Genomic DNA, 26,784 nt, shown 5'->3' on the forward strand with positions numbered 1-26,784 from the left:
GAACAGATATTACCCACTCATGGATGGGATTTACTGTAGGAAACCATGGCCATGACACAAGCTCTGCCTGCAGGCTCAGATATTTGCATCTTAGTCTCTTGTATCTGTCACAGTCCCTTTTCAAGGCTGCTGAGATATAGAAAATATAAAAGCGAGGACTTTTATCCAGGAAGCTAGCCCTGCTGATTTTCACATTGAGAAGTTTAAACAAGCAGAAGGTCAGGATATTCTAATAACCACTCCTTGAAGGGGAGTAGTTACAGGTCAAATATAAATACCTTGACAAGGCTAAAAGGACTGAAGAAATAAAGTTGTGAATCAAGCTATACTGAGATCCACTTTGAGTTAATAAAACGAACAGGTTTGACTGTATTTTTTTTAAACATTTTTTCCCAGAATGATGCATTTAAAAGCCTGAATATTTGCTATTTCGCCCAGTATCACACATTCCTTCTCCCACACTGAAGAGACCACTGAACTTAGAAAATCAGGGATTTTTGTTGTTCACTGCAACTGTGTTGTGAGCTTGTTTATCAGCTGCACAGACACGCTGCAAGGTCTTCAGTGGGCTTGGGACCACAAGTGAGTATGTGGTGAAAAAAGACCTCACCATGCAATTTAGCAGATTCCAAAAAAAGGAACAAAAATCTTAAGAGAAGGCATTCATGACAGTAAAAATTATGGTTGGTGAAAGTTGGCTGAATTGGCTGAGAAAATCATCTTTCTAAAAAGATTTGCTTCATGTATTGGGGTTAAGTTCAGCTCTGAAAGGACGTATTTGAAATCATGTTGTTCTTGCATCTGGTTGAGGACAAACTACCCCAAATTAACTACACGCAAATGCCATTTTTAGCCTTTCAACATGTGATTAAATCAAGGGTTTGCATCCTTTGAAGCACAATACTTTATAGTTTTAATATGGTCAATAAGCATTGGAAGGCTTATTATGTTCTGATGAAGAGAATTTTCTGGCTAGATTCAATGTTATTCATAATCAATTTTTCTTTCAATGTTTATTGAAAGTCATGCTATTATGTGTTAGACTAGTTTTCTGCTTTAGAAAGTATAGTACACAGAATGTAATTTAATACTTCTTAAATAATGGTAACCTGACAGCACAGAAAGATAATAAATATCTTTAAAATAGTCTTCTGGTTTTTTTTATTATTATACTTTAAGTTCTAGGGTACATGTGCACAATGTGCAGGTTTGTGACATTAAAAAAAATAGTCTTCAGAACTGTGATCACTATGACTCTATGGCCCAGGACAAAGAACACAAATAATGAAATATCTTAACAAGAAATTCTGCCTTCAAACAAATATTTTCAATGGCTTAAAATATCTTGGTGTGCTTTCAGGTTGCCATTATGATTATTAAACCTAAGTGATGTTAAAAAACATGTTAATTTACCAACTAAAGATCTATTCTCAAAGATTATCTGTAAAAATTACATGATTTGTATTCATAGCAGCATTATTCACAATAGCTAAAAGATGGAACCAACCCAGGTGTCCATTGATTAACGAATGGATAAGCAAAATGTGTATATATACATGAGGAAATATTATTCAGCCTTTAAAATGAAGGAAATTATGACCTATACTACAACATGGATGAATCATGAGGAGATTATGTTAAGTGAAATAAGCCAGTCACAAAAAAAGAAATACTGTATGATTCTAAATATGAGGTACTTAGAGTAATTGAATTCATAGAAAGAGAAAATAGACCAATGGTTGCCAGGGGCTGGGGGGCATACGAAATTGTTTAATGGGTATAGAGTTTCAGTTTTTCAAGATGAAAAGGTTCCAGAGATTGGTTGTGCAACAGTGTAAACATTCTTAACACTAAAGTTTATGTACACCTAAAAATGGTCATGATGTTTTGATGTTATATATATTTTACCATGATTAATTTTTTTAATTTGTGTAAATTTAAAGAGTACAAGTGTAATTTTGTTACATGGATATATTGAGCAGTGGCAAAGTCTGGGCTTTTAGTATATTCATCAGCTGAATAATTTATATTATACCCATTAAGAAATTTCTCATTATCTCTCCGTTTCACCACCCCTCCACTTTCCCAAGTCTTCAATGCGTATTATTCCATACTCTATGTCCATGTGTATACAAAATTTCGCTCTCACTTATGGTAAAACATGCGTTATTTGACTTTCTGTTTCTGAGTTGTTTCACTTACAATGATGGCTTCCATTTCCATCCATCTTGCTGCAAAAGACATGATTTCTTTCTTTTAATGGCTGAATAGTATTCCATTATGTATATATGCTACATTTTCTTTATCCAATCATCTGTTGATAGACACTTAGATTGATTCCATATCTTTGCAATTGTGAACAGCGCTGCGATAAACATGCAAGTGCAGGTATCTTTTAAATATGATAATCTCTTTTCCTTTGCATAGATATACAGTAGTAGGATTGCTGGATCAAATGGTAGATCTATTTTTAGTTCTTCAAAACTCTCTATACTGTTTTCCATAGAGTCTGTACTAATTTACATTCCCACTAACAGTGTATAAGAGTTCCCTTTTCTCCACATCCTTGCCAACATCTATTATTTTTTATCTTTTTTATAATAGCCATTCTGATTGGTGTAAGATGATATCTCATTGTGGTTTAATTTGCATTTACCTGATGATTAGTGAGGTTGAACATTTTTGCATGTACTAAATGGCCATTTGTATGTCTTCTTTTCAAAAATATCTATCATGTACCCTGCCCACTTTTTAATGGGGTTATTTATGTTTTTGTCATTGTTGTAGTTGGGCTGAGTTCCTTGTATGTTCTGGATATTAGTTCTTGCATAGTTTGTAAACAGTTTCTCCCATTCTGCAGGTGGTCTGTTCAGTCTGCTGATTATTTCTTTGACTGTGCTGAAGATTTTTAGTTTAATTAAGTCCCATTTGTCTATTTTCATTTTTATTGCTTGTGCTTTTGAGTTCTTAGTCATGAATTCATTGCCTACACCGATGTCTATAAGAGTTTTCTCTAGGTTTTCTTCTAGTATTTTTATAGTTTCAACTCTTAATTGTAAGGCTTTAATTCATCTTGAGTTGATTTTTAAAGATGTTTTTACTTTTATGGATACATGGGTGTATATATTTATGGGATAGCTGAGATATTTTGATATAGGCATACAATGTGTAATAATCCCATTAGGGTAAATGGGGTATCCATCACCTCAAGCATTTATTATTTCTTTGTGTTACAAACATTCCAATTATATTCTTTTAGTTATTTTTAAATGTACAATAAATTATTGTTGACTGTAGTCACCTTGTGCTATCACTAGATTTTATTATTTTATTTATTATTTCTAACTATTTTTTATAGTTATTAACCACTTCTCCCCCCAAACCCCCTATCCTTTCCAGCCTCTGGTGACAACCATTCTACTCTCTATCTCCAATAGTTCAATTTTTTTTTTTTCATTTTTAGCTCCCACAAATGAGTTAAAACATGCAAAGTTTGTGTTTCTGGGCCTGGCTTATTTCACTTAACATAATGTCCTTCAGTTCCACCCACATTGTTGCAAATGACAGGATCTCATTGTTTTTTAAGACTGAATAGTACTACATTGTGTATATGTGCCACATCTTCTTTATCCATTTGGCTGTCGATGGACACTAAAGTCACTTCCAAATCTTGGCTGTTGGGAATAGTGCTGCCATATATATTGGAGTGTGGATATCTCTTTGATATACTGATTTCATTTCTTTTGGATACATACCTAGCTGTGGAATTGCTGGATCATATGGTAGTTTTATTTTTAGTTTGGGAGGAACCTCCATATGTTCTCCATAATGATTGTACTAATTTACACTCCCACAAACAGTGTACAAGCTTTCCCTTTTTTCCACATCCTCACCAGCATTCATTATTGCCTGTCTTTTGAATGAAAGTGATTTAAACTGGGATGAGATGATATCTCATTATAGTTTTGATTTGCATGTCTTTGGTGATCAATGATATTGAACATCTTTTCACATAACTCTGTTTGCCATTTGTATATCTTCTTTTTAGAAATATCTATTCAAGTCTTTTGCCCATTTTTAAATTGGAATATCAGATTTTTTTCCAATTTAGTTGTTTGAGCTCCTTGATTTTTATATATAGTGAGAGATACGGGTCATGTTTCATCCTGCTGCATATAGCAACCCACTTTTCCCAGCACCATTTATTGAAAAGTGTGTCCTTTCTCCAGTGTATACTCTTGTTGACTTTATCAAAGATCAATTGGCTATAGATATGTGGCTTTATCAATTGGCTATAGATATGTGGCTTTATTTCTCAGTTCTCTATTCTCTTCCATTGAACTATGTGTGTATTTTTATACCATGCTGTTTTTGTTACCATAGCCTTGTAGTATAATTTGAAGTCAGGTAATGTGATGCCTCCAGCTTTGTTCTTTTTCTTAGGATTGCTTTGGCTACTTGGGTTCATTTTTGGTTCCATATAAATTTTAGGATTGTTCAAGTAATATTATTTTTTAATTTAAAAAGCCCATGATTTAAGCTTGCAAGTCTGTCACTTCCTTCTCATAAATTTCTGTACAGAAAAAAATGTAGATTGATAAAGGGATGAAGTTTATTGAGATTTTGCTCTACAAGAAGCATGGGAACAAGGATGTAATAATCCAGTAGCCTTGGTTTCCCTTTTAATGCAGACAGTGTAGACGGGGAATACAATATTTCCCCTAGAAATCAAGGCAGAGATTATTTTCAAGAATACAGAAAAGCTTGTTCTCTAACATTTTCTTATTTCATTTATTATCTCCCCTCTATTTTGTTTCATTCATTTCTCTATCTCCTCTGACTGTTTGCCCTTGGTCTATCTACATGCTTAGGACTCCAGAATCCATTAACCTGATTTTGCCTCATTCTACTTCCTAACATTTTCTAGTCCTTTATACATACAACTGGGGATTTATATGCAATTGGGACTAAGTGGGAGAAAGTTGATAAGAAAGAGTAGGAAATTCAAAACGCTAGGTAGGAAATCTAAACTCTGTGGAATCAGGATTAAGGATTCAAGCCTAGATCTAAGAGAGGAGGCAATGGAACGAGTGATGGAGTAATGGCTGAAGAAGAGGCCAGGTAAAGGAAAAGAGTGGTCAGAAGACCAAATAAGAGACAATGTCTTCAACTAAAGGTACAAAGAAACCTAGTATAAGGTCAGGTATGGAGGCCATACAGGATTGCAAACAAGGTACTCCAACTTTTACATATACTTTTAGGGTGAGTCCTTAGAATAGTAAGTTCCCACTGAACAATGTCTATTTTTTAAATGCTACAATTAATGGATCAATGCTTCTAAAGCTTTTTGTAATTTGATCACAGTATATATTTTGGTCACCTATCTTGGTCATATATTCCTAGTAAACTACTTTCTCTTTCACCTTTCTGTAATTTTATTCATACTATCCTTAGTCTAGATAGAGTGTTGTCTAATAGAACATTTTCTGTTGATGGACATGTTCTATATCTACATGGTCCAGTACAGAAGCCACTAGTCATATATGACTAGAGACTAATATATTGGACAGCACAGGTCTAGAATCTTCTTTCCTATTTTCAAATCTGTTGAAATTCTACTCTTTCCTTTCAATGCCCATCACTGTAGAGAACGCAGTCAATGTTTCATCCATAGCCTCTCAGATCTCTTTTACCACTGCTGTTTGTGTTTCTCCTGGCCTCTCAGCTTGTGCTTCTAATAGCTTGTACCTATAACTCACTTCACAGGACTGTCCTGAAACTGCTGGAGTCATTGTGCTCATAGAAGCAGAGCTCAGAGGGCTTGGGAGTTTATGTCCTGCCCCCTCTCCCCAACCTCACCCAGGGCAGCCCTTAGCCCCTGACTGACTGGTACAGGAGTATGAAAATCAAGCTCATTTCCCTTTGACTCAGGCCAACCCTAAGTTAAAACTCAAACTCTAGGGTCCTCCTGCAATACCAGGCTAAAACTGCCTCTCCAGGACTTTGCCTGAAATCTCACCCTTATGCTTGGCTTCTTTCCATCCCCTGTTCTGCTTCACCCTTTTCCTTACTAGTTTCTTCTGGGAGCAGTTCTTTGCTTGCACATGAATCTTCATATCAGGGTCTGTGTCTAAGACAAACTAAAATGCTAATTCATCTGTGAAGCTTTGATTGGGAACCTCAGTCCCCAGTCAAAATTAAATATAGCACTTCATTTATATCTTCATATGGCACCATTTAAAAGTTAGATAATTACATTCATGACTGGTTCCCTGTGAACTGTGTCCCCCTAAAATTCATATGTTGTCCTAACCCCCAATGATTGTATTTGGATATAAGACTTTTAGGGAAGTACTTAAGATTAAATGAGGTCATAAGCATGGGGCCTTAATCTGATATGACTAGTGTTCTTAAAAGAAGAAGAGACACCAGAGATCTCTCTCTCTCTCTCTCTCTCCCACCTCCCTCTCCCTTCCTGTCCCTGTGTACCCAGAGAAAAGGTCATATAAGGACACAGCAAGAAGGAGGCCATCTACAAGCCAGAAAGAGAGGCCTCACCAGAAACTGAATCCGCCAACACCTTGATCTGGGACTTCTAGCCTCTAGAATTGTGAGAAATGAAGTTCTGTTCTTTAAGCCTCTCAGTCTGTGGTGTTCTGTTATGGCAGCCTGGGCAGACTAATGCAGTCCCCAACTAGAATGTAAACTCTCAGTGATTAAGTATCATGTATTCTCCTGCTCAGTGTCTTGTATGTTAAAGGTTCTTTAAAATATTTGTTGAATGTATTGACTATAAAGGAAAAAGTGGACATAATGGTTTTTCTGATAATTTTTTATAAAAATATTGTATGATTTAAAAGTATTAAAGTTGTAGAAAAGAGAGTTTGTTGCTATGAGGTATTTATCTATTATACTACAGATTCTTTACATACTCAGTAGTGATGGCTAGCCATTCTTTAAGTTGAAAAAAAATAATATAAAAGTGACTCACATACTCACTGACAAAAACAATGATCATACCTGCTGATTTTTATGAGTTCTTCAAATTTAAGAGTCTTTAGAAACCCAATTAGGGATAACTCAGATGTATTATTGAGCTGAATCAGTGACACACATACAAAAGAAACAAAAAACCTATATCCCTCCCATCCTTTGTTGATCACAAGTTAGTAAAACATGGACCATGTTGAATATCTTGTAGTGACTTAGAAATGTATAGTTGAAAGAACTCAATAAATACTTATCAGATGAACAAATATGCTTAAAGACAAGCAATAAAACAGGTCACAGAATAGTACTTTTTTTAAATAAAAAAGAAGTATATAGTTATATAGTAAATAAAAGAAAAAAATTAAACAAGAATCTTACAAATGAATGACTGAGTGGTGAGATTTTTGGATGTTTCTATTAACTTCATCATAATTTGTTAGCTTTTTCCATGTTTTCCACAGTAAATATATACAATATTTGAAACCACGAAAAAACAATATTTTTAATCCTCTAGCCACATCCACATCTTCCAGCTCTGCCTACACCAAAAATCAGCAACAGTAATCAAACAAAAAAATTAGGTTTGGATATGGGGAAATAAAAATGAAAATAACAGTTATTTTACTCATTGAGATGCCATTTACAATTCAATCCATTACAGAGTAATCAGCTTCTGAAAGCTTGAGCTTATGAGTCAGGCAAACCCAAGCACTAAGCTGTTATGATAAAGATGTAACCAAATACAAACCATGTGGAGCCAAGATGATTGTACAACTTGATTCTTTCCTTAGCACTCTCATAAAGCCCATGACCTGATGACAAAAGGCACTGATGATCAGAAATAAATAATTCGGAGAATCTGTGCTGACTCAATTGCTCAGATTTCTCAAGGAAATATCCTAACTTTTCTCCTTTAGAAATTCACCTTTGGCAATAAAATAATTAGAAAAAATAAACCTCACCTCAACCTCACCATAGGGAGAGAGGGATGGTCTATAAGGCACAACATTTTTAGGTAAGCTTAATATTAGCCTCTGTCTAAAATTATTTGAAATGCTTAGCAATATTTATTTTTAAAATATATTTGTCTTTATATCCATATATTATACATATAATAGCCCTGAGAAATTGGTAAGGCAGATATTATTATCCCTAATTTACTAAGATAGAATCTGAAGCCACGTTCCATCCCCTTGAAGCCTAGCTGCATTTTGAGCACTGTCCTTTTGACCTTGTATTCCAAGTGCATTCCAGCAGGTGTGGGCTTAAACACCCGAGGGATGGTCTGTGCACTTTGCAAGCTGAGAGGAAATAATATTGCTCTACCACTTAGGAAAACTGCTGAGTGCCCTGATCTCCTGAGAAATTCTCCCAAGTGTTTAGCAGAAATGCCCCACCCCTGAGTGCAGAATGGAGCCATGTGCCCCCGACTCAAACTGCGGCCCTGCTTGCTCTTGCACCATCCATCCATCTGGGTGGTCTTCAGGGGAAGCCCACAGAGGAAGACTGATTGAAACCAGAGTTGCTGTGCCACCAATTCTAGTTTCTGAACGCAGCCAGCTGAAGCATATTCACTATCCTAAAATAATAAAAACAAATTAATGGAATTCACTCAAGGGAAATCAAGTTCCACTTATAGGCCTAGTGGCAGAAACAGCTGTTAAAATTCATTAAATTGGAAGTTCCTTTGGTAGCTTCTTAAGAATGTTTTTCAAAGTCTTCGGACCACTACTATAAAAGACCAAGTTAAACATTATTCATCAGGAAGTGTTTTTGTGGAGGGACATGGAATGCACTTGGAAATCTGCATAGCATGTAAGATTGTGGCTGGATCATTGGCAAAGTTTGTATTTCATTAAGCTTTGATAGATAAGCCTGTTGTAATTTGAAAAATTAAGAAGAGATCAATCACTGCATTAAAAATCCCCAAAGCATTTCCACTGAGTATGAATTTCCTTGTCACAGAACTTTCTATAAGATATTTACATATTTTGACAAGTCTGGCTATGAATTCTACAATAAAACTCTTAGGTAATAACGGCAACGATTTAAAACCTATGTTATTTTACCATTTCTTTTCAAGAGTTGTTTATATACCTTTTCTTCTTTTAAAGGTATTTCTATGCTGTTAAAATAATTGTACTTTTTATCTACATGAACTATCTTAAGAATTTCTATGTTAATAATAAAGGAATGTGTCTGATAACCAAAAAAAAAAAAAAAAAAGTAGAGTTTGGATTGGATGACATCCAAGGACTTCTTTGACTTTTGATTCTAGAAACTAGAATTCCAAGGGTGCTATTCACATCAGTAGCAGCCAGCTCTCTAGATGCAGAGTTAAGGCCAACCAAATTCATTCTGCAAGAATTGAGGATGCCAACACTGACAATTAAGTCCCTAAATGTATCCATTGAGGTGGTTTGATTACAAATGTCAAAACTCAAATCTGACTAACTACAGGTAAAAGGGAAATAATTATAAGGTCCTGGTGGGGGTTCCCAGACCCAAAGGGAAATCTACAAAAGCAGAAACCTAAAAGGACAGGAATCAGGGCATTTGGAGGATCTAGGTAGCTAGTCTTCAGGATATTGCAAGAGGATCCACTGGCTCCAACCATTTTTCTTCTGCTCTTTAACCACTGGGCTCAAGAGCCTGGGGGGAAAGTCCATTGTTTATATGGTGGATTGATATTCAATATCCATTCTGCCCTCATCTAGAGTCCCTTCAGTCATTGTTAAGGCCAGAAAGCTAAACACTATATTCCATAGTCTAGTTTGCAGACAGTGTTCCAGAAGGTACTAAATAATATTCATCTAGTCACATGTGTTCATGTGAGATCAGAAAGGCAGAAGTGAGGTGGAGGCCGCATTTGTGCTGCTTCTGCAATTTCTGGTGCAGAACATAGATGGCAAGGTGGTTGATTTTTCTGCAACAGCTTTAGCTGAAATCCCAGTAGCTAGCCATTTATTAGATATTGAGAGGATGGCGTGGGTCATCCATTTTGTTGGTGCAGTCCCAGGAGGCATATCATGGCTCTGGTGCCAACAATTGTGGCCATGGTTTCTTATCTATCAGTCACAGCTAACGTGCATATTTCTGGTACCAATGATTACAACGACAATCAGAAGCTGACTTCGTGGTTCCCACTTCCTTGGCTTCCTGATGTTAACAGTTCTCTTTGCAGACTGTTACTTGTTATATAACAATTATTTTTTTCTGCAAATAATTACTGGATACTCCATTCTCCATAATAAATCCCCTTCTGCTTAAGCAGGTAAATAGTTCCATTTTAGTCCAATTGGCCATCATGGCTCATATGCCTACCCCTTGGTGGGGCTGATTGGCAGCCCCACCAAGATTGGCAACCCCACCAAGTACACACAATAGAAGAGGGATAATTTCCCAGAAGAAAATAAGATGCTCTTATCAAAAAAAAAAGGGAAAATTGATTGTGAGTGGCAGAAAATAACAACCAACCATCCTGTAAATAAATACAAAGATAATTAATCAACATCATTTTCAGGGTGTCTTGTAGGCCCATTACACAAAGCAAAGTTTTCTGAAGTCCTGAAATATTACAATACATTATGAAAGCTTAACTACCCTAAGGGAAGGAGTCGGGGAATGCTTCAGAAAGAGACATCTGATCTCAGTCTTAAGGATCAAAGAAATATGAAGGTCTTTCTAGGTAGTGGAAAATTAATGTCTTAATTGGCACTCTGTGTCTGTATGTGTGTGTGCACACATGCTCACGCACATGTGTGTTGAGTATCTAAATAAAGATTGAAGAGTGGATTAATTAGTAAAGAGGAAAGTTTCATTTTGAGCATTTCTCTCAGTAGTAGTTGTACATTTCGTAGTAGGAAGGAACCATAAAAAGGCATTGTAAACAGTCAAGACACTGTAGATTCAGGTTAGCTAGCCAGAGATTCCGAGAGCCCATACCCAGAGGACACACAGAAGCAGGCAGCTGCCTATCGCTACACTTTTAATTGCCCTATGCATTCTGACCTCCTTGGATAGAAATTGGATTTAACACCTGAACGTGTTCCAAATGTCAAGGTTCATTATCCATGGACTTCCACATCATATGACTTTTTTTTATGACTTCCCAACATACTTCCCTGGGCTTAGTTTTCCTCTCATAGTCATGGTCACTAGCTCAGGGATTAGCCGCTGGAGATGCTAGGTTTGGGCTTCCATTTACTCCTACTTTCCCAAGAGAAGCTAGACCCCTATTATTTCATTCTCAATGCCAGGTAAGGGTATAGCTTTATTTCTATCCTGATCTGTGACTTTGCTATTTTTCTCACTCAGCCATTTCACACATTGAATTGAACTTTTACCTGCATTGAAAGTGCTACTGAGACAATATTGTTACAGTGACACTTTGACCCAAACTCACACAATCTGTTTTTATGTGCCACCTGGTAGCACCATCAAGAGCAGGAAGGGAAGGAAAACCAACACTGATTGAATTTCCATTATATGTTACATATGTGTCTAAGACCTTTCCCATGTGTTATTCATTTCATATAATTTATACAGTGGTTTGTGTCCCAGAGCCAATCATCCTTCAGTCTATGTCAGCACTTCTCAGGGACTTGCTACAGCAGAATTCAGCTTAATTCAGTACCTTCCTTTCAGCAATGTCCTCTCTCCCACTCAACCTGCCTTTTAATCCAGGTGACTCTCAAATGCCATCTCCTCTGCCCTTCCTTTTACCACAGCCATCCTCAGAAACACTTCAGTCCTACCTCCCTGCTTTCCTATTCTTTTCTTTCCGATCTTTCTACAGTAAAGCTTGAACCCCAGCCCCAGTGTTAAGCCAGCTCTAAGTAAAATGCATCTGTCCCCTCAGATACCAGTACTGACCTCACAGAGAGGAAGAAATTACGATAGGAATCAAATTTCAAACACTCCTACCACTTTTCTGAAACTATGTCCACCTGTTTTGAATCAGTGTCATGTATTAAGTGAATGTGATTCCTTTTCCAACAGGATAAAAATGAGTAGATGTTACCTATCACACAATTTTTCAAAGCTTTTCTTCTCTTCCTGACCTTCTACATTTTCTTTCCAAGTAGCAAGAGGAGTACTAAAAGATAAGGTTTCAAAATATGATAGAGTATTCCTCAAAAGATTCGGGAGTAAAGATAAAAATGAATAGTGATGAAGCAGCGCTGAAGAGACCTCTGTGCGCTGCTGAAAAAAGAGAAGAGTCGTGATTTACCTATGTACAAGCTTCCTCACGCACAAACCCACCCACAAATTTACCATTTACTCTTCTCACACAGCATTTAAAAGTCTCATGTGTTGCATTGCCTCCATTTTTCACACACTGAATTCCTAAGCATAAAAGCTTTTTAAAAAAATCTATTTTTGCAATAGAATTTCTGATATTAGGTGCCGGATCAGGCTCTGTCTTGTAAAACAACTATGGCGATAGCCAAGGGGGAAAAGAGTGCTAAGTTCCTGAAAGAACCGTGAGAAGTGGAGTCCAGACACCTTTCCAGGGCTTGTGGTGTTAGTAGAAGGCATTTCTACTTCTCTCCTCCCATCCGGCAACACTATGAGAGGAGAAATGGGAGCCAGATAGAGTTCGCTTTTAGGAGAGTACAGTGGGTTTTTTAATAAAAAGAAACTATTTCCTCCCTGCAGCTCCCCCTACTGGAAAAAGGGGATTTTTTCCTCCCTCAATCTTGTGGGTAGCCCCACAAGATTTCTGGTAGGATTTAGGGTGACGGCAGGAAGTGGAGACTGATGTTTCATTCCCTGGTTACAGTTCTGCGGAGGACCTGGGCTAATTTGTCTGCCCAACGCTACTCAAATCCAGACATGAGACACTGGGGAAGGTGGTGTGGTGGGGAGGCCTAATGGAGGGAGCCAGTCCTAGTATCTGTCCTCATCCACCAGAGCCTTGCCCCTGAGATGTCATAGGGGATAGATCCCAGAGGTGGGAGCTGCAGAGGGTGCACAGGGTAAGCAGTCTTGCCGGGAACCACAGCAACATGGCGGCAAAGATAACTTCTTAGAGAAATACTAGGTAATGCCATCAGCTACATATTAGAATGTGGTAAGAATGAAGATATTTTAGCTTTTATGTATCACTACATATCAGACTGAAGTCGTAAAACATGTATGTGCTTCATGAATATTTCTCTGAAACTATTTTCAAGAAGAGTCTTCAAAATGGATTTGAGTAAAGACAACTAAGTGGAATGGGTGCATCATTTTTCATTGTGGTAATTTTGAAAGAAAATCCATTTAGATGTACCTATTTTCTTGCATTTGTTAAAAATAATTTCTCTCCGTGCTTTATAGTCTCAGTTGACATGTATTGTTACACAACTGAAGTAGCTCTGCCATTCTCGCCAACCAGGAATGCTTCTAAAGGTGAATTCTCTTGATTAACTTTTGCCCTCCTACTCTCCGTTCATTGACCGCAGGCAGTGACACGTTGAGAAACGTTTAATAACGGGGTCTTTTGGGAGAAAAAACACACCAGATGTGTAAAAATTGCCAGTTTCTGTGGTAAAATTACTCCCACCACAGCTAACTTCAAGCTACCACTGTAACCCCACTAAATGTGAAGTTAGGAAGAGGTGAGCACATCCGCTCTCAAGAGTCAGGGCAAACCGTCTCTAGCACACCAGTGACCTGAAGTGTAATCGTAAGATCCACTCCATCTTCACCATCACTTCACGTAAAACCATTGTTGAACTATTACTGTTTATTTTGTGCTATATGCCCTTCCTCAAACAATTCCAAATGGCACTGAAAGAACAAATATGGAAACCAAATATAAACAAGAAGAAGGAAAAGAAAATAGATAAAATGAAAAATGTCATTTTTCAGAGAGGTCTTGATAGATGAAGTAGCTAATTGTTCACAACCTGGTAGATAAAAATCATGTTTTTAATAAGACAAAACAATAGTCCCCCAGTTTTAGATTCATGCCATATTGACCCCTACTGTAGCATATCTTAAAGCATAGGGCTTTTGAGTGGGTTTGCTGACTGTGGCTTATAAAGTACCTAGAGAGTATGGGGTATTCATGGAACTTGCTCTTCCTTTGTATGGGAAGTAAGCTTATCAGCCACACAAGGAAGCACAATTCTTTACACCTCTGCAAAGGAGAGAAGACCAGAGTAAAAAAGTTGGTAGAGGTTTTTTTTCTAAAGAAGAAGGTGTCCTAACCCGATGAAAGGGTATACCAGTGGCATGCCAAAGAAGCCTAGAGATTGTTTACAGCTGGTAGTTGCTGAAATAAGGCTTCCACCCAGGCATCTGAAGTTATTCTGCATACATTCAGATCCTCAGCTGTAGCCAAGTGGAGATAAAAATGATCATTAAGGTGCACCCTCAGAAAATGAAATAAAAAGATTATGACTACTAGCACTGCCCTTTCTTAGAGGAAAACACCAAAAAGTTATACTGTTTTCAAACAAAAACAAAAAATACTTAACAGCATGGCCTCAATTTCACATCCACGTTAACAATTCAAGAAGAGCAATTTTGCAATCATCTGTGAGTAGAAGATTCTATCACTGGCCCAATTCAATTACATGTTGAACTAAGGCCAGGTTCATAAAAAAAAAAAAAAAGCATAGCAAAGAGTTTCTGAATTATCACACAGAACTATTACAGAAGGTTCACTTTGATTTTGATGTGCCACATTTACACACTCCAATTATGCCTTTATAAAGCTCGGTGAGCAGCATGAAATCAACCCAATTAAATGGCAGCAGGAAGACCTTTCACTCCCAGGTCCATTCCTGTCCAGCTCCAATCATCTAATTTTATAATAACTAAAATCTTAATATAAAGCTGAAATTTAGAGGTCTTTCTATTTCTCTAATATATTAAATAGAGGAGGAGGTTGGTATAATGGTTTTATTTCAAACCAATTCTAGGTATATGTAATATAGATCCTCATCACCAAATGGATAGGCCAAAGTTACAGTACCATATGTACTCATATTTTTCACTTGTCATAATTCATTCTCTTTTTTCTCATGACAGAAAGAGAGAGAGAATAAAGAAAGAGAGAGAGAGAAAGAGAGAAAGAGATGAAAGTGTGCTATACTGCTTCAGGGGAATCTTCCCATATGTAAAGAGTTTCTTCAGTCATGCAGAGGGAGAAGCAATCCCTGCAATGTGTCAGAAAATTGTCAAACCAATATTGCACAGATGGACAAAGAAGAACACCTAACCAAGAAGGCTAACATCTTTGAGATGACAGCAGGCAGAATGTGATTTCAGAGCTTAAAGCCCATCTGAACATGGTGAGAGTGATACCTACCTCAGAAGTCACTTCTTGCTTGAGCATTTCCAACAGCATTCTCAATGAACCTATTGAACAGGAAATGGCCAGCCAGGGACTCCAGCAGTAAAGTGACATTCATCTTAGCACGGCTTTAAAGAAGTGGCCGCATTTGGAAAACAGTTGACCACCAAACACTCAAGGAACTTTCATAATTGTGAGCTAAGTAGGGCAGCCACAAGCAGGATGGGACAGAAGGACTATTTTAAGGATTCCCTGAAGCACAACTTCAAATGATGAGGCCCAGCTTTGTCACATTGGCATGATGAGGCTATGCTTTTAAAGACCTTAGGCTGACTCAGGAAACTCAGAGCAAGCAAAAGGCTCCAATTCTGCAAATAGCAGCTGCAACCACACTTCCAAGAACAGAATGAAGTCTTTCTGCCATGCTTATTCAAACTATCCGTTTCTGTCACTGTCTTCTTGGGATTGAAAAGTCTACATGCAAGTGATGTGGTCTAGATAGAGAAATTCATTTGGAATAATTTGTCAGTAATATACATAGCAGGCAATGAGTCAATATATAAAGAACTGTTATAGCTTTCTTAAAGTAAATCTACAGTAGTCAGTAAATATATGAAAAGGAAGTTCAATCTAAATATTGAACAGACATAAAATTACACCATTAACAAGATATCAATTTTTACCTATTTGAAGACTTTTTAAATGATAATAGCCAGTGCTAGGGAGATGGTAGGAAAACAGAGATTCATATACATTTATTTATTTAATATTTATTGAGCATATACCATATGCCAGGCACTATTCCAGATGCTAGAAATATAGTAAAGATCAAATCAAGCAAAATCTTTGTCTTCGTGGACCTTACATTCTATAGTTATAAATAAATTATTAAACTAAGTTCAGACAGTGATAATCCTACAAAAAGTAAAATAAGGTAATTGGATAAACAGTGACAGAAGAGGAGTCTATTTTGGACATGTTAGGGAAGGCCTTTCAGAGGAGATAGCATTTCATTCATGATGGCAGTGTAAAGCAATTTCACCTCTAGAAACATGTGTTAAGGAAATAATATGTCTAAAACTATTGCATTTGGAAGATCTTTAATTGCACTCTTTTTTTTTTTTTTTTTTTTTTTTTTTTTTCCCGCTCAGTCGCTCAGGCTGGAGTGCAGTGGCGCGATCTCGGCTCATTGCAAGCTCCGCCTCCCAGGTTCACGCCATTCTCCTGCCTCAGCCTCCCGAGTAGCTGGGACTAGAGGCTCCAGCCACCACTCCCGGCTAATTGTTTTGTATTTTTAGTAGAGACGGGGTTTCACTGTGTTAGCGAGGATGGTCTTGATCTCCTGACCTCGTGATCCTCCCACCTCGGCTTGCAAAAGTGCTGGGATTACAGGTGTCAGCCACCGCGCCCGGCCTAATTGCACTCTTTATTTTTATTTTTAGTTGACACATAATAACTATATATATTTATGGGGTACAGTGTGAAATTCTGATAAATGTATATATGTGTAATGATCAAATCAGCTCAAACATGTATCATTTCTTTGTGTTGAGAACATTCGAAACTCATTCTTCTAGCTTTTGAAAATACACAGAAAATTTATTGTTAATTATATTCACCCTATAGTGCTGTAAAACACTAGAACTTCCCCCTCCTATCTAACTCTACTTTTCTAGGTGTTAACTAGCCTTTGGCTAGTCCCCCTCCCCCTACCTTTTCTTGCCTCTAGTACCATTATTCTACTCTCTACTTCTATGAATAAATTGTTTAGCTTCTACATATAAGTAGGAACTTGCAGTATTTATCTTTCTGTGCTTGACTTATTTCACAATGTTCTTCAAGATTATCCATGTTGCTGCAAATGACAGAATTTAGTTCTTTTATGGCTAAATAGTATTCTATTGTGTATGTATACCACATTTTCTTTATCCATTCATCTGTTGATGTACACTTAGGTTGATACCACGTCTGGGCCATTATGAATAGTGCTGCATTAAACATGAGAATGCGGGTATCTCTTTGATACACTGATTTCCTTTCCTTTGACTGTATACCCAGTAGTGGGATTGCTGGATCATATGGTAGTTGTATTTTTAGTTTTTTGAGGAAACTTCATATTGTTTTCCATAACAGTTGTACTAATTTACAGTCCCACAAACAGCATGTAAATTTTCCTTTTTTTCCACATCCTCACCAGCATTTCTTTTTTGTCTTCTTGATAACAGCCATTTTAAATGGCATGAGATTATATCTCTGTAGTTTTACTTTGCTTTTCCCTGATGATTAGTGATGTTGAGAATTTTTTTTATACCAGCTGGCCATTTTTATGTCTTATTTTAGAAATGTCTATTTAGCTCATTGGCCCGTCTTTTGATCCCATTACTTGTTTCTTTGTTGTTGACTTGTTTGAGTACTTTGTATATTCTGGACATTAATCCCTTGTCAAATGAGCAGTTTGCAAAGATTTTCCCCCATTCTTCAGGTTGTCTCTTTATTCTGTTGATTATTTCTCCTGCTGTGCAGAAGCTTTTTAGTTTGGTATAATCCTACTTGTCTATTTTTACATTGTGAAGATGTTAATTGCACTCTATATTTTGCCTACACTTTTCAGATTTTCTTCATAAAATCTTTGCCCAGACCAATGTCCGTAAGGGTTTCTCATATGTTTTCTTCTAGCAGTTTCATAGTTTCAGGTCTTACACTTAAGTCTTTAATCCACTTTGAGTTGGCTTTTGTATGGTGAGAGATAGAGATCTAGTTTCATTTTTCTGTGTATGAATATTCAATTTTCCCAATACTATTTATTAAAGAGACTGTCCCTTCCCCAATTAGTGTTCTTGGAATCTTTGCTGAAAATCAGTGGACTGTAAATTCATGGATTTATTTATAGATTCTCTATTCTGTTCCATTGGTCATATGTGTCTCTTCTTATCCTAGTGCCATGCTGCTTTGGTTAATATCACTTTGTAATATATTTTGAGGTAAGGTAGTTTGATGCCTTCAGCTTTATTCTTTTTGCTGAGAATTTCTTTAACTATTCTGGGTCATTTGTGGTTCCACACAAATTTTAGGATTTTCTTTCTATTTCTATGAAGAATGTCCTTGGTATTTTGATAAGAATTGTATTGAATCTGTAGATCACTTCTGATAGTGTGGTTATTTTCACAATGTTACTTCTTCCAATCCATGGACATGGGATGTCTTTTCATTTTTTGTGTGCCCTCTTCAATTTTTTTTATTAATGTTTTAAAGTTGTCCTTGAAAAACCTTTCACCTCCTTTGTTAAATTTATTCCTAGGTTTTTTTTAATAGATATTGTAGATGAAACTGCTTTCTTGATTACTCTTTTGTATGCTAATTTTGTATCATGAAACTTTACTGAATTTGTTTGTCAGTTCTAAGAAGTTTTGGCAGGGCTTTTAGGGTTTTCTATAAATAAGATTATGTTGTGTGCAAGCAGAGCCGATTTGACTTCCTTCTTTCTAATTTGGATTGGATGCTCTTTACTTCTTTCTCTTGCCAATTGCTCTAGCTAGGACTTTCAGTACTATGTAAAATAAAAGTGGTGAAAGTAGACATTTTGTCTTGTTCAAGATCTTAGAAGAAAAGCTTTCAACTTTTCCCTGTTTAGTATGATGTTGATTTTGAGTTCGTCATATATAGTCTTTATCATGTTGAGGTACGTTCCTTCTACACCTAACTTGTTGAGAGTTTTTCTCATGAAGAATTGTTTAAAATATCAATTTTTTACATGTGTGTATTAAGGTGATAATATGTTTTTAATCCTTCATTCTGCTGATGTGATACATAATGTTTATTGGTTTTCATATGTGGAAACATCCTTGTATTCCTGGGATAAACCCAACTTGTTTATGGTAAATGACCTTTTAATATGCTGCTAGAATCAGTTGGCTAGTATTTTGTTGAGGATTTCTGCATTTTATGTTCATCAGGGATACTGGTCTATAGTTTTATTGTTGTTGTTGTGTCCTTATCTGGTTTTGGCATCAGGCTAATGCTGGCCTCATAGAATCTGTTTGGAAGAATTTCCTTTTCTTCAATTTTTTATAAGAGTTTGAGCAGAATTAGTATTAGTTCTTTCTTTAAATATTTGGTAGAATTCAGCATTGAAGCCATCAGGTCCTGGACCTTTCTATGATGGGATATTTTTTACTGTGGTGTTGATCTCATTTCTCATTATTGGTTTGTTGAGATTTTCTGTTTCTTCATGGTTCCATTTTAGTAGGTTTTATGTGTCCAGGAATTTATTCATTTCTTCTAGGTTTTCTAATTTCTTGGTATATAGCTTTTCATAATAGTCTCTAATGATTCTATTTCTGTTGTCTCAATTGTTAGGACTCTTTTTTCATTTCTGATTTTACTTATTTGGGTTTTCTCTGTTTTCTTCTCAGCCTACTTAAAAGTTTGTCAATCTTTTATGTTTTCAAAAATCCAACTTGTTTGTTGATCTTCCCTCTTTTTTTAATCTCAATGTCATTTACTTCTGCTTTGATCTTTTTTTAAAAATTAATTTAAGTTCTGGGATATATGTGCAGGATGTGCAGGTAGTTACATAGGTAAACTATTATTTCTTTTATTCTACTAATTTTGCATTTGGTTTGTTCCTGCATTGATAGTTCCTTGAGATGCATCATAAGGTTTTTTATCTGAAATCTTTCTACTTTTTTTGATATAGGTGTTTATTGCTATAATCGTCCATTTTAGTACTGCTCTTGCTGTATCTCATAGATTTTGTTATGTTGTGGTTCTATTTTAATTTAAGAAATTTTATATTTTTTTCTTCTCAATTTCTTCACTGATGCAGTCATTCAGGAGCATGTTTTTAAATTTCTATGTATTTACACAGTTTCAAAAATTCTTCTTGTTACTGCCTTCTAGTTTTATTTTATTGTGATCCTATAAGATAGTTCATTTGATTTCAATTCTTTTAAATTTGTTAAGACTTGTTTTGTGGTCTAGTATGTGATCTACCTTAGAGAATTTTCAATGAGCTGATGAAAAGAATGTTTTCTGAAGGCATTGTATAAAATGTTCTCTAAACATTTGTTAGGTTTATTTTATCTGAAGTACAGTTTAAGTCCTATGTTTATTTGTTGATTTTCTGCCCAGATGAGCTATTCAATGTTGAGTGTGGGGTGCTGAACTATTATTGTATTGGATCCACCTCTCCTTTCAGATCTAAAAATATTTGCTTTGTTGATCTGAGTGTTCTGGTATTGAGTGGATATATATTTACAATTATTTTTCTGCTTTCTGAATTGATCCCTTTTTCATTATACAATGACCTTCTTTTTCTTCTTTTTTTAAAATTTTCAACTTAAAGTCAATTTTATCTGATATAAGTCTAGCTACTCCTGCATACTTTTGATAGTCATTTGCATGGAATATCTTTTTCCATACCTTCACTTTCAGTCTATATGTGTCTGTACAGATAAAGTGAGTTTTTGTAGGCAAGATATGTCATTTTTTTAATCCATTCAGTCAGTCTTTATCTTTTAAGTCAGTAATTTAATCTGTTCACGTTCAAGGTTATTATTGAAAGGTGAGGACTTCTGCCATTTTGTTAATTGTTTTCTAAGTTTTTGTGTATACTTTGTTCTTTTCTTCCTCTATTACTGTTTATCATTGAGACTTGGTGGTTTTCTGTAGTAATAAGGCTTGATATTTTCTCTTTCTCCTTTGTGTGTCTTCTCTACCACTGAGTTTCATATTTTGGCATGTTTCCATGATAGTGATTTCTGTCTTTTCACTTCCAGATGTAGGACTTACTTGAACATGTCTTGTAAGGCCAGTCTAAGTGGTGATAAATTCCCTCAGTTTTTGTTTATCTGGAAAAAAAAATTATTTCTCCCTCATTTGTGGAGGATAGCTTTGCTGGGTATTGTATTCTTGGCTGCATATTAATTTCTTTCAGCACTTTGAATATGTCATCCCATTCTCTCCTGGCCTGTAAGATTTCTGTGGAGAAATCTGCTATTAATTTGATGAGAATTCCCTTATATGTAACTTGACACTTTTTCCCTGCTGTTTTAAAAATTCTTTTTGTCTTTTATTTTTGGCAATTTGACTATAATGTGCCTTATGAAGGACATTTTGGGTTGAAACTATTTGGAAATCTTTGAGCTCTGTGAATCTTGATGTCCATATCTCTCTCCAGACTTGGAAAGTTTTCAGTTATTATTTCTTGTAATAGGTTTTTCCATGCTTTTCCCCTTCTCTTCTTCTTCTGGAATTCCCATACCCAAATATTTATTTGCTTAATTGTGTCCCATAAGTTTTACAGGATTTCTTTACTCTTTTTCATTCTTATTTCTTTTTTTTTTTTCTCTTATTGGGTAATTTCAAATGACCTATCTTCAAGTTCAAAGATCATTTCATCCGCTTAATCAAGGCTGCTACTGAAGCTCTCCATTGTATTTTTTATTTCATTCATTGAATTATTCAGCTGCAGGATTTCCTTTTGATTCCTTTCTTTTGATTTCTATCTCTTTGTTAAATTTCTTGCTCATAACTTGTTTCCCTGATTTTGTTGAATTGTCAATATTTTCTTCCATTTCATTGAGTTTCCTTAAGATCATTATTTTGCTTTTCTTTTCTGGAAATGCATTGATTTTCTTTTCATTTGGGATCTGTTACTAAAGAGTTATTATGTTCCTTTGGTGGCATCATATTCCCTTGCTTTTTCATATTTCTTGTATCCCTGCATTGATGTCTATGCATCTGGTGAGACAATCACCTCTTCCAAACTTTCTAAAGTGGCTTTCATAGAGAATGACTTTCACCTACATTTGGATTTTAGTGTGCTGATTGGTGACTCTGTTTCCAGACTTCTTTAGCTGCATTCAGCATCAGTAATAACTGCGTGCACTTCAGTGGCCTAGTCAATTACCTTTTATTTCCTTTTTAATTTTTATTCATTATTGAATAATAACTATTCTCATAGTATGGGAAATTTCAAGAATTTCAATTAATAAAGCTGCTAAAATTGTGAGGTTTGCAACATCATCTGTGTTGGACTAACAGAGTATTGGTTCTTTCGTAAATTTAAGTTATTAGCTACAGCCCTGCCTAGCCTAGGGTCTTAGAAGTTTGCCCTGCCTGCTTTCTTATTATAATCCATTTCCAAACATGGGTGTATAGGAGAGTCATTTTTCAAGCATTAAATTGCTACTTTTCCCAGACCAAACTGAGGGTCGGGCTGCTATTTCTCATGGCCCAATAACAAGATGCAGATGAACTGGGGAGGAAGAGAGTTTTTATTTTTATAACCAGTTACAGGGAGAAGGCCTGGAAATTATCACCAGACTAACTCAAATTTACAAAGTTTTCCAGAGCTTATATACCTTCTACACTATATGTTTATGTGTAACGGTGCATTCATCTAAAGACATAAGTGATTAACTTATTTTAATCTATAACTAAGGTCTGAGTCTTGAAGAGCTTCCTCTGGAGCCTCAGTAAATTTACTTAATCTAAATGGGTCCAGGTGCTGGGGTGATTACCCTTATTTTGTCTGCTGCTAAATCATGGAGGTTTAGGGAGTTCCTTCAGACCCCCAGTAAACTTGTCTGTGGGGGCCTGGGGAGTTTCTTCAGACCCCCAGTAAAACTTGTTTAATCCTAAATGGGCCCTGCTAAGAATTCCTTTGTTATATTTTCATGCTTGGGCAAAACTCTTGGTGCGCTTTTGTTAACATTCCAGACTTTGTATAAGGACCCTGGCTCTTTCAGCTTTTAATATTTAGCTTAACAATTCAGTCAGTACTGAAACAGTTGTTACGGAGGCCTGCATTAGTGAGACCTGGTCTGCCACGCTACCATATTTTTTAACCCTTGCCTAGCTTCTCTCTACCATCCAGCTGACACCTAAATCCAGGATGCATGACTATTTAGATGTTAGCTTTAAGAAAACAAACAAAAAGGCCGGGCAAGGTAGCTCACGCCTGTAATCCCAGCACTTTTACAGGCCAAGGTGGGTGGATCACCTGAGGTCCGGAGCTCAAGACCAGCCTAGGCAACATGGTGAAACCTCATCTCTACTAAAAATACAAAAATTAGCCAGGCATGGTGGCACACACCTGTAATCCCAGCTAGTTGAGGGGCTGAGGCATGAGAATTGCTTGAACTCAGGAGATGGAGGCTACAGTGGGCTGAGATCAAGCCACGGCACTCCAGCCTGGGCAATACAGTGAGATTCCATCTCAAAAAAAGAAAAAATCAAAATCCAAACAGGAATAAAAATCAAAACAGGAATAAAATGGACGTAAACCTAACATTGTGCTTATTAACTACTTGAATATTGGTAACATACTGCTTCCCCAAGTAATAAGCATTATGGAAAACTTAATTATAGTTTCTTAAAATCTTTTATCCTGTGGAAATTTCTATTAATTACTACAAGGCCTTAAAATAAACTCCAATAAACATGAACCCTTCTACTTATTTTAAATCTATCCCACCTACAAGAACAGGAGAGCATATTGGTCACAATGCAAAGTCATGTTACATTGGAAAGACATTCTTTATAATAAGGCCTTGCACAAGGGTTGACAACAATAAAACAGATACACCTGGAGGAAGAAGGGCCTGAAAAGCCAACTAGTGCATTTGGGCTGGCATTTTGTTACAGCAAGTTCTGATCCAATTTTAAATCTTGTGATGCATTATAGTGAGGCAGCAAGAGTTCATTATCCCAAAGTACCACAACCTACAATCTACTAGGAGACATCCAGCCTACCAGCTGGTATTCAAAACAATACAGTTTAGTGTCCTACTGCTCAAAGTGTCGTCCCTGGTCTGGCAGCATCAGCATCTCCTGGCAGCTTGTTAGAAATGCAGGATTTCAAGCCTTTTGTAAATGTTATTTATTAGCTGGCCTATAAAACATATAATAATAATAATTCATACAGATGCATTAAACTGAAAAATATTTAAAGACACGCCTACACACAGGCACACACACACAAAAATAGAGCTTCCTAATGGTAATTGCATAAGGTTTTGTCCAACAAGTGATAACCAATTTTTTTCAAAATGAGAAAATAGGATTTCAGTTACCCATTTCTGTGTAACAAAATTCAATAGCTTAAAACAATTATTTAACATGATATAATCTCTGCAGGTTAAAATTATGAAAACAGTTTGGCTAGGTGGTTCTGGATGCAGTCAAATAGTGTCCAGGACTGAAATCATCTGCAGTCTCACTCACTCACATGTCTGAATGGGGCACCTGCAGCCTCTCTCTCTATCCGTGTGTGGTCTCTCTATATGGGCTTTCCAGCATGGAGTCTTCAGAGTAGCCAGACTTCTAATATGGCAGGGGAGGTGGCCATCTAATTCTATCAGAAACAAAAGTGATATTGTTGGCCTTTCTCCTTTGTTCTATTTTTCAACTTGTTTAGGACCCGGACAGGAAATAGAGCTGCTATTGGCTAGGGTGACTTGTAGTCTCAACACTTCAAAATAACTTTCCTTTCATTCCTGAAGAGTCTTCCAGCTTGGGGCCCTGCCTTACTTGGTGCCCTACTGCACCCATATCCTTATCTCCCCAGCCCCTGCAGGGGCTCGGTCTGCCTACTTTACTCCACCCTCCAATCCCCTATAGGACCCTAAAGCAACCCTGTGGCTTCGTCATGCCCTTGGCTATCTGCTCATCTCCTGCTAACACTCAAAATCCTGAATATTAGGCAGGGCTAGGAGATTGCTTCCTTGCCTAGAACTCCAAAAGGGGAAGTCTGTATGGATGTGGAGCAGTCTATAAAGTTTCCCGGGGGATGTGAGGTAAAAGAGTACAACAAGGAGTGGCTGTAACTTAACTATAATGGGGAGAGAAGAGCATACACCTCCTGATTCCCACCCACCCATAGTTCCAAAGGAAAGATATATTTTTTTCTCTATCTACTTGAAAGAAGACAAAATTGTCAGAGTAAATGACATCAAGTATGTAACAGTGAAATGTCACAATTCTTTCTGTGCTGTAACAGTATCAATAACTAGTGAAGCCATATGACCAACCACCATCACATGAAGCCATCAGTGCCTTTCAAACAATGTTTTTATGCTATGCTTAAGGCCAAAGAGCAGGAACCTCAGGGAGAGAGAGAATGAGTGAAATTTATACAGGCCTGTGATGATACTACAGCCAACCTCAACCTAAAAACACCCAGGTGATACTCTGCCTGACATATACCAGGTTTCTCAGATTTGTGAGAGAAGGAGAGGACTGTGAGACCCTTGACTATTTGACTTGGGAGCAGAGGAAGACATCTCTAGTTTCCACAGCATCGGCAACAATTTCCTGAGCAGTGGTGAGCCTGGCTACAGAGAATGGGAGCCACTTAACCTCATGCACATGTGACAGCACACAATAATCTGCCTAAAGTGGACGAACGCAGCAACCTGTTCTCCTGGCCACACAAACACTTGAGGGTATGCTAATGCCGAGCTGTCATTCAAGGCAATAGACACAGTAGCAGGGACAGACAGAGACCACAAAATGAGTTTCCTAGATGATGGCAGGGCAGGCAGCCTGAAGCATACCTCAACCAACTAGACACAGGAGGAAAAAGTTGAATGACTCTATCAGGCCTTTTCTTCCAAAGGGAGAAAATTAGAAGGGTTACGGCTCAAAATAAATCCCATTTACAATTGTGAATATATTTAACCAAGTAACTAAAAGGACTGTACACTGAAAACTATAAAATATTAATTTTTAAAAATTGAAGAAGACAAGTGGAAAGATATACTGTGTTCATGACAAAATCATGACCTTTACAGCAATGTGGGTGAAGTTGGAGGGCATTATCCTATGTGAATTAATGCAGAAACAGAAAACCAAATACCACATGTTCTCGCTTATAAATGGGAGTTAAACATGAAAACAATAGACAATTGGGACTCCAAAAAGGTTAAGGGCGGGGGATCAAGGGTTGAAAAACTACCTATTGGGTACTATATTCACTATTTGTGTGACAGGATACTAAGCCCAAACCTCAACATTATGCAATATATTTATGTAACAAACCTGCACCTGTATGCCCTGAATATAAGCAAGCAAACAAAAACAAAAACAATAAATGGTTTGCTTTAAACAGTAAAAAAAATTCTGAGATACAAAAAAAAGAAAGATATACTCTGTTCATGGACTGGAAGAATTAATATTATTAAAATGTTCCTACTACCCAAAGTGATCTACAGAGTCAATGTAATCCCTATCAGAGTTCTAATTGCATTTTTCACTGAAATTTTTTTTAAATTTCTAAAATTCATATGAAACCACAAAAGACCCTGTATAGCTAAAACAATATTGAAAATCAAGAACAAAACTGGAGGCATCACACTTCCTGATTTCAAATTATATTACAAAGCTATAGTAATCAAAACAGTGTGGCAGTAGCATAAACATAGACCAATACAACAAAACAGACAGCCCAGAAATAATCCCACCTATAGTAGCAAATTTTTGACAAAGGTACCAAGAATATC

Source organism: Pongo pygmaeus, chromosome 3 (assembly GCF_028885625.2).
Source record: "Pongo pygmaeus isolate AG05252 chromosome 3, NHGRI_mPonPyg2-v2.0_pri, whole genome shotgun sequence".
Classification (NCBI taxonomy): domain Eukaryota; kingdom Metazoa; phylum Chordata; class Mammalia; order Primates; family Hominidae; genus Pongo; species Pongo pygmaeus.